Here is a 10,121-nt window from a genome sequence, read left to right as displayed (position 1 = left end):
ACTGTGTAGCCTCATTTTGCCGCCTCCTTGGAGCCTGCCGCCCCGGGCGCAGAGCCATAATCGCCAAGTAGCTGCTACGCCACTACCCCCTTGAAGTTCACTAAATATGAATTGAGTATACATTTATGGGTTCATCAAATGCACTCTCGGAGAACGCAATTTCTATCAAAATTGCGATCAGCTAGCGAATAAAGGCGATCATTCTGACAAAACAATATACATTTTAAGTACTTCCGTCCGACTTTATTTTTTGACTTATCATAATCAGTTGGTATTCGGGATGAAATTTGATTTAAGAAGATCCGTTTCGCCATGATGAGGCAGAAAAGCATGTATATAGGGTTGTTTAGGGATTAAAAATGAAGCGGTTACTGAGTGGCAAGCGGTATTTAGTATGGTATAACGGGGTGAAAAGCCAATGTAGGCGTTTTGCCTCACACGTGTAGCAAAACGTGAAATTGACGGACATACATAAATGATACTTTTACATATGATTATTGCTACTTGGACTTCCCAGATGATGTCGACTAGTTCGGTGGATGTCATGGCATTTCGCACTTATGGTAGGCGTTTTTCCCTCTCGATAAGTATTAGTATTGATCATGTCATTACCAAAGTCAAATTAATCAGCGGAAGATTTACCTTCGAATACTGGAACAGATAAATAACAACATAAATATAAACTTAATGTGTCATAGTAGTGAAATTTCTAATCGCCTAATAATCCATTGGTGTTAGAGCTGTCGAGCGTACCACTTCGTTTCTCGCTTTCTTTAATTAGCGATAATAACATGGATAGAGAGACCCAAGATGTCACTAACTATAAAGGAGGCTTACGTTTGGGCGTATCCGATATATTTCCACTATATCGACAATCCTGATGGGAGGTCAAGAAATAACAGCATGCAACAAAGGGGACTAAAGATGCACCACAGCATTAATATCTTTCCTGAAGTTTTCGAAGACACCCGGTGCATCAACTCTACCGGTAAATCTGATCACATGGGCTGAGAAAGGATAAATATTTAATAGTTATATGTGAAACTATACTAATAATAATGACGAAATGCACTCATGAATATGAAAAAAAAAATCGCGCTTGGCGTGACTAGAACATGCATCCCTGTGCCTATTCATAACACGGCTACTCACGACTTCGATGCCCAGAGTAAGGTGATATGAGTAAATAGATTAGTCCGGAGTTCACCGACAACGGACATGGACTGTTCAACGTGGGTATTTGACCAACAGCAGTTAATTCATAACGACTATGGAATGCGGGCGTGGGCTACTTAAGTTATCGAAATGCGGACGTGAATAGCAAAACACGTTGCTCCCTGCTTTAGTTGCCGAAGAGTGTTTGTCAGGCATCGTGCACAGCTCATAGTTCAAAATAGAATGAAAGTGATGATCGTGATATTTTTGTTGTATTTGCATTTCTTCAATAAATTATTATTTCTTTTGTGGTAACTATGCCCGTGGCCCATGTTAGAGAGCACAGCGTTGTACTGACGTAGAGTTATCAAAACGTGGCTGCTAAACCACGTTGCCTATTTTTATCTCGATATTGAGGTCATGCGACCCGCGGCCTCTACGAAATTTGACAAGTGGCCCACGACCCATTTGGAGTTGGCCCACCCTGGTTTAGAGTATAGTAGAGCAAGGCATGGACCGGAGCCGGATTGGGTCTCCATTGGCCGTATTTTCTCATTTTTGGACGGAGCCTGTTCGGAGCCGGATTAGTACTTTTTCTGATACGCCCGAAGTCGGATCGGAGCCGGATAAGTACTTCTTACTAACAATAGGGCAGCCTTACCCTCTTCCACCCTCGAATCAATAGCTAGAGTGAAACGTTCAAGTCGGATCGGAGCCGGATAAGTACTTCTTACTAACAATAGGGCAGCCTTACCCTCTTCCACCCTCGAATCAATAGCTAGAGTGAAACGTTCATGGAAATAAACCACATGCCAAGTCCAAGTTGGCATAATTACTTCAGATAACAGTTGGGCTTGATCTTTGAGATGTTAATTTCCTGACTGCATTGTTTCGTTTCAATTAATATTCAACACCATCCTGTGAGTAGATAATTACTAACGGAGTTTTTCGGCTGGATCACGCTCATTTCTAGAATCCGGCATAGAAGTCGGACCGGAGTCGGACCAGAGTTTTAAAAAACAGGATCGGAGTAGGACCAGAGAATTTGTCGATGCGCTTCGCACTAGTACATAGTGTCTAGAAGATAATCCATCAGAGATTGTTTAAATTCGACTGAAGCTTCGGTCTCGAATAATGACGGGTATGCTGTTCCAAATGTTGGGATCAGCTATTATAGAAGGGATCGTCTACAGCAGTGGTTCTCAAACTTTTTACACGCGCCCCCTTTGTGATATTGAAGAATGCCGCGACCCCTATAGTCATATCTATATCTGGGGAGGTAAAGAGCTGCGCGTCATCAGCAAACAGGATGGTTTCCAGCGATGCGGATGTAGCTTGGTCGTTGATATATATCAAGAACAACATCAAACTAAGAATATACCCTTGAGCGAAGCCGCATTATGTGGCGCTAAGCGACGAGTTGTAACCACCGGCATCGACACATTGAAACCTATTGCTCAGGTAAGATCTTAAATCGCTGTAATCGCTGATCGCTGTAATACTGTACTTGTTGGCCCAACAACCTCATGACATTCAATTATAATGATGTTTCATCATACAAATACTGATCTAAGAATCCAGCCCATCTATGTATTCATTAGGGATGGTGTGAACGTGAGGTTCACGTTCGTGTTCTGTGTGTGAACCTAGGAAGTTTTGAGGTTCACGTTCACAACAGAACCTTGGTAGGTTCTGCACTGTGAACCTTTTTTCGTATAGCAATTTTCACTTCATTATAACATCTTTGGTTCAAATTTATTGCATTTCAACTCTATGCATCGCGCTGGCAGCATAAACAATCAACACTAAACGAGCATGCACCTTGACAATCTCAAAAATTTTACTAGCTTTCTTACAAAAAATTGTTCGAAATATTCAGTTTCCGTTTGTGAATATTTAGTGACTTTCTGCTGTGAGCTTGACCCGCAATCACACAACATCGAGAGCAAACATGTAGTCAGCGAAAGATGCTTCTTCAACCAATCAATGAGATTGATGAATTGATATAGGTTTCTCTAGCAGGCGTACGGGGTCAATCTTGACTTCATATGTATACCTGTATCATAAAACCAAATCCGTGCGACTGGCGTGTTGGCTACTGCTGTATAACTTGGTAATGGGGTAATATCTGTAGCAAGTAGAAACCCGTTTTCCGCGCAGTTCAATATCCATGTAGCAATACTCAGAAGCCAAATACATTGTCCGGCCTGGCCTAGTGTTAAGGCGTAAGCTTATCTTCCCTTGCAAGTCCTTGTGGAAATTGTAGGCAATACGACGGAATATATTGATTTTAGGGAATTATTATGTCATTTGATTGCCTCGGTTGATACATTTGGCGACGTTTAAAACATAAATATATAGGCTACTTCGGCATTGTGGCATTATGTGGCCCTATTCGTCGCTAGGTATCGTGTACAGTAGGCCTATAGCCTACATTAATATAGGCAATCACTTCATTGAAATTCAAGGTTGAAACTAGCAATATGACGTCACGTGACGTCATGAGGTTCACGTTCGCGTTCACACAGAACCTTTCAAAAAGGTTCGCGTTCACACGAACCTGAACCTTTCGGAGGTTCACACCATCCCTAGTATTCATATTGTCTTTAATTGCATAGCGCGAAGGTAAAGATTGCTTTTGACTTGCTGGATAATGAAAACTTCGCTATTATCATTAAGACGAGACATCATTTGAGGAAAGCATTGGATGACCATAATAACGTTGTTATGGGAATCTTGGAAATGTAGATTGCTCTAATTCATCGATAACTTCGATTTATTTATCGGCCATTTTGATTTTAGAGTCGATCGTTATACTTGGCCCCATTGAATAACTTTTGTTTTCTTAAGACTTATCAACTAACCTCAATTAACATGTAGTAGTTTTGCGTCTGGATATATGAAATCTATCTCTTTCACTGAGTATCTTTAAAGTCGACATGGCCAAAGTGTGTCTACTGACTATCTACCCTCGCTCAAAAGGTTTGCCTGCGTTCATCCATTCTCAGCATCGACAATGTTCAATTGCCATTTATTCGTAGAATCCGAAAGTGTGCAAATCCTCGCTTCTCCGACGATCTTCCTGCTTTTAAGCGGTCGTTGCTGATGAAAATATGATAAAACCTTTATGCGCTCACATTATCTCTTGGAATCCAGCTAATCACCTCTTACAAAAACCCCATGTCTACTATGGGATATCGGCACCATTGATTGTAGCAATACAGAGCGCCTGGACAGTCCGCTGAGGTAGAGCACACTGAGAAAGTAATTGATATTCACAAGTTTAGATTTCCGCAATTTTTTTTTTCATGGGCTGAGTTGATTTCAAAGTAAGATGCATAATTTGTGGGCGGTAGAATTTCGTGTTGTTGCTAAGGCTACTGCAAGAATGTGGTATGAATTTTACCAAAGTGTCAGCACATACGCTAAACTTGAGCCAGACCTATCATATGAAACGAGAAATTATATGTTTTTAAGACACTTGCAGATAGGATTGTAGCCTAAATCCACTAGCGTAAATTTTCCCGATCAGAAGAATATTGACGAGATGAGGTTACCCGCATTACATTTATAGCAATAAGTGTTCTCACGGTATATTGCCAATTTTGAAGAGCTTCTCGGAGGAACAGAACTTCAATTTACAATTTACAATTGAATATCGTATTAATTTCGAAATGAACCGAATATTTTCGGCTGACACCCTGACACTCGTCAGAGGCAATTGCCAGAAACTATCAGAATTAGAGGATTGGAAAGAACATTATAACACTGTATGCCAATTTTGTTCTTTGAAATAAAGATCGAAAGGAACTTACCGATGACTTTTCCTTCCACTGCGACAAATATACCAACAGCTGCCACAATGATAAAGCAGTATAAAACAGGATTGCCAAATGTTATCGCCATTGTGCAAGTTACGAATTCGCAGTTAAATTCGAGAATCTACGATGTCGACCTACGATGTCACGTAGAGCAAGAATACAAGCAAGACCACTATACATGCGAATAGAGAGTCAATTCTTATACGAGCTTGAAAGCGCGATCATTTCCTTCCTGAAAAGCAACTTGAAGCCTCGCTACCAGTTTCGATGCCTTATAACCAGCAGTGTACTTCGTCAATTTTAAACTGCTCTAATATCATAAATTAGCTCCAGATCCGGTTCCGGAAAATATCGAATGGTGCGGTCGTTGCAAAGTACCGTCATCTTGGAATTTGTTAGAATTGAACCAGATTTGATGTGCAGCGTTTTTAGGGTAACCTGACAAATTATTCAGTGAATCACTGGAATCCGGTAAAAGTTATTTTTGAACAACTCTGTCGTAGAGTGTCTTACATATTCACAAACCGAATATTTCATTTAAACTTTTCGAAGACGGCAAATAAAATTTTCGAAATTGGGAGGTGCACACACAGGACGCCAAAATGAACCTCGCAATCGCACCATTCCTAAGGCAACAAGGTAAAAGGTACAAAAGTGTACATGCAGTAGGCCTACAGAGGTTTAATTTAGAGAAATAAGCCAATGCAAACCGTCATTGATATGTAAGTTACATAGTGATCAAAGGATATGATGCACCAAAAGGTCCCCCGCCTTTACAGAGTCAATTGGTTAATCTTCTCGATCAATCTTTTGTGCACTAAGCATAGGCTTACGTCAGTTGCCGCACAATGCTTCTTCACGCCTTCTCCTTCAAACCCACCTCTCTGCACAATCCTCATATGTCAGTTTACAGGTTTTGACGGTCCATGAAACCTTATTTCAGACTGAAGAGCTTCTTGGAGGTACAGAACTTCAATATACATAATTAAATAGTATATTCATATTGAAATGAACCCGAATATTTTCGGCTGACACTCGTCAGGGGTAATCGTCAGCAACTAGTAGAGAATTGGAAAGAACATTGTATATCAACAATCGTATCACAAAATATGACGTCACCAGCATGAAATTTCGAATGAGAGAGCGCTCAATGTACTATTTTTAGGTGATACACGAACTCCTTTTGTTGACAGAGTTTCAGACTGCTTTTCACAAATACTTGCTGCAAATTGTCTTGGAAGCAGCATATTGAATGCACAATATCAAAACTAGCTCGGTGTGTGGGAATAATGACCCGTCTCCAATCTTTGGTTTCCAGATCAGTGCTACGAACCATCTACTTCTCTCTTTTCCACTCTCATCTGCAATATGGAATCGTAGTATGGGGAAATGCATGCACAACATTTTTGTGCAGAATTCGAACCCTGCAAAACCGTGCGATACGGCTGATCTCATCATCATCATCATCATCATCATCATTGGTTTATTAGCAATTTTATCAGTTCAATACACCACAAAAAATGCGATACAATGAAAAGACAGGAAGATGTCGAAGCGACAAGGAGTAGTCTATGGAATCTGTACCTTTACGTACCAATTTATCGCCTTACTACCGTAAGCATCGAAATTTGCGAGTTGATGAACTATATCGCTTCGAAGTATCAAAAGTTGTTCACAAATATTTCTCCAATAGTCTGCCTCCTGTGTTTGATGACTTTTTCATACCTGCTACTACGACTCGAAGATAGTGACCTGATCCCAACTCTACCTCGTACTATGAAGTATCTACCGTTATTTGTTACTACGAGACCACCTCATATCACAATGTTCATCACGTAAGCACACTGGTACATCGGTTTTGTCATTAAATATTAAGCCATGTTACCGGTAGTGGCCAAAACCGGCAGAGTACGCACACATTTCACCTCCAACAGAGGTCATTATAGAAACTTTTCACCACGGTAACGCTAGTTCCCGAACAAAAGGTACACTTGACTCTGAACAGTCTGGCTGTAAAAGTGTTTAGTTAAAAAAGGAAAGAAGAAAAATTAAACGATGGTAGCAAATGATCAATGAAGCAATGTCTGGGCGAGGTAGGGCAACAGTGTTAGTGGTATAACGACATGGGGTGATCAAGTAGGTCTTTTTTGAATCTATTATAAGGCAATTCACGGATATGTGGTGGTAATGCATTCCAGATGATAGGTCCCGAGTAGTCGATAGATCTCTTAGTTAGGTTGCTATTGGGTGGGGGTAAGTAGCTATTTCCTTTTGACGAGGATCTCGTGTAATGGAAATGGACATTTTTAACAGGTATGAAAAAGTCATCAAACACAGGAGGCAGACTATTGGAAAAATATTTGTGAAAAACTTTTAATACTTCGAAGCGATATAGTTCATAAACTCGCAAAATTCGATGCTTACGGTAGTAAAGCGATAAATTGGTACGTAAAGGTACAGATGAGATCAGCCGTATCGCACGGTTTTGCAGGGTTCGAATTCTGCACAAAAATGTTGTGCATGCATTTCCCCACACTATGATTCCATATTGCAGGTGAGAGTGGAAATAATATGGGTAAAAAGTATAGAAACCCGTTTTACACTCTGCTCAATATCAATGTAACAATAGTCAGACGCAGAATACATTGCCGGGGCTGGTCTAGATCGTTAAGATGCAGCCTTCCGTTGGCAATAAATTGCTTCAGTTGATACATCCCCATAAAAGAGGACATTCAGGCGTCCTCCGACGACACTGTCAGCTTATCGAAAAAAGAGGACAAATCCTCTTAAGAGGACGTATGTTAACCCTACAAAATGTGCCCGGGTCGTCGCTAGGTGTCGTGTACATTACTATATCTCTTCACTGAAATGTAGGGTTGGAATTAGCAATATGACGTCACGTGACGTCATATGTTCGCGTTCACACAGAACCTTTCAAACTTCACACGAACCTTTCAGCATCATCCCTAATGGTAATATTCGCTAGATGGCGTTGTTACGTGTTTTATTGGATTTTTCGAATTTTCTTTTCTTTACTAGATTTCACGAACTCGACTGTTACTGGCTCGTCAATTAATAATTCCAAACGTTCAATTGTGTACACTCGCTATCTGGCTTGCGTAACATTGGCCTGCGTAATATCAATGTAGGGTAGGGTTAAAATATTTTTGTGAAGCAAATTCCGGACACTCTTTAGCGCCCACTAGCGGATTTTAAAATGAGGTGTACTACATTGACCGTCAATATGACGTCACAATGGCAAACCATTACCCATCGACTGTATACACCCTACAGGAAAGGAGTGAAACATAGGTCATGAATTGGGCCATCTGTAGTGTGGGTTCTGGTGATTGCTACTTGCTGGGGTGTACAATAGATTCCTCCACGGGCCGGATGATATCATCTGGCGGGCCGTGTCTGGCCTGTCAGGGTTGCGTTTGCGAGCCCTGCGGTTGGTGCGGTTATCTGTTTAAGTGTTTTAATCAGGTCCGAAAGAACATTTTCTCCCCTCCCCCCTTCCGTCCAGAAAAGTACTGATCTTGGGGCCACCATAGGGTAGTCGATGTTACTTGTTGGGCACTTACTATATGCATTTGGCTGTTAAATTTTATGTGTGAATTCTCTTAATAATATCGATTCTTCCATATATTAGGCCATTGTAAAATGCAGCAACAGGTTGCACATCCGGTGATTTCCAGCCTTGTATGGTCGCGACCTCATTTCCCATTTGAAAATGTTCCGTGGCAAAGCTCAAGACTTGGTAAGCGGATTGCTAAAAAAATTCAGCTTGCCCAAACTTATCTAACGGCCTAGGAAGCCGATTACGTCCAACATCATCGCGATCCCCAGATAAAGGCGGACGACCGCAAGATTTGGAACCCCTGTCTGTGACCGATAAGCATCCAATCGACCTTAACCAACTCTAGAAATATACCGTTATATCTTATAATTGCGGTTACAATCAGACTTATTTCAATAAGTGATGGTTATTTATATTTATTTTGATTGCATTTTCGGCGAGAGTAGTGCCAGGTGCCCATACTAATATCATCATACATTTCATTAATTCGCGCGCAGCGCGAAGAAAAATTTTAAATAGCGTAAATCTGCTTGAAAATAATACTGTTTATGTTGATTTACGAAAAAAAATTGAGCCTGCTTGAAGCCTTCAAAATTCCGGACATTTAGGCATATTTTAGAAATTCCGCCCGGACGCAGATTTTTCAGTGAAATTCCGGACATGTCCGGGAAATTCCGGACGTATGGCAACCCTAATGTAGGGTTACATTTGTCCTCCTTTTTCAGTTTTTTGAAAATGTCCTCCGAGGACGCCTAAATGTCCTCTTTTTTGGCAATTCGTCCCCCTTCACAGTTTTTTCAGCAAAGATAATGGACAGATTCGAGTGAAAATGGGCATAGATGACGCTAAATAGCGAAAACAGACGTTCGAGCTGTAAATTAGTGGTTCTGTCGAAAGTGACGACCTTTTTATTAGTCAACTCACCAAATTTTAGAGCAAAAATAGCGAAATCGGCTGTTTTCACTCTTGATCAAATAACTTTTCTCATTTTGTAAAAGTCTCCTCCTTTCCCGATTCCAAAATATGGTAACCCTAATCAATGATTAATGATATTACCATAATTACAGTGAAGGGAGTGGCACTCTATCACATCTAAAGGCTTGTGGGCCTGAGACCGAGATAAATTAACGCTAAAGGAAATTTACAGATGTGTCATTAACATCAGACTATAAAGATGCGTATAAACACCAGGGATATCTGGCTCCCTGATGAACGGAATATATTCTTATCTGCCTGTCAATGTAACATATTCAACTACATATTGTAATATTTGTGAATCGCAACGGCAATATGTCTAAGCGCTGATCAAAAGTGGTATATGCTAAAATATTTGAATGATTTGTGCCACATGCAACAGCGTGGCGATGTCTGCTATTATTTGAATTGGATGAAGCAATTTACACAAGATGTACGATCTCAAGCTCAGAGATTAGATCGTGGTTTGATCGGCAGTCGCACCGAATGTCTGGGTCGCATATACATTGGCCATATTATCAAACGTACTATTACATTAGAATTACTTAAATCGCTGTCTCATGGTGTTAACACATTATTCTATTATTTAA

At 40.6% G+C, this 10,121-nt stretch overlaps 1 long non-coding RNA gene across 1 annotated transcript; it reads right to left on the bottom strand.

Moving 5' to 3' along the window:
- Nucleotides 1–4,156: 4,156 nt before the first annotated feature.
- Nucleotides 4,157–5,176, bottom strand: LOC145437747 (uncharacterized). The gene is made up of 3 exons (XR_013914729.1): nt 4,971–5,176; nt 4,320–4,411; nt 4,157–4,257 (listed from the first exon to the last, which is right to left on the bottom strand). It is a non-coding gene; the product is annotated as an uncharacterized LOC145437747 (long non-coding RNA).
- Nucleotides 5,177–10,121: the final 4,945 nt, after the last annotated feature.

The sequence above is a fragment of the Botryllus schlosseri genome, chromosome 4 (genome assembly GCF_051294905.1).
Source record: "Botryllus schlosseri isolate E-star chromosome 4, Bs_hap1, whole genome shotgun sequence".
Taxonomy (NCBI): Eukaryota; Metazoa; Chordata; class Ascidiacea; order Stolidobranchia; family Styelidae; genus Botryllus; species Botryllus schlosseri.
This window is presented reverse-complemented; position numbering and strand designations above follow the sequence as displayed.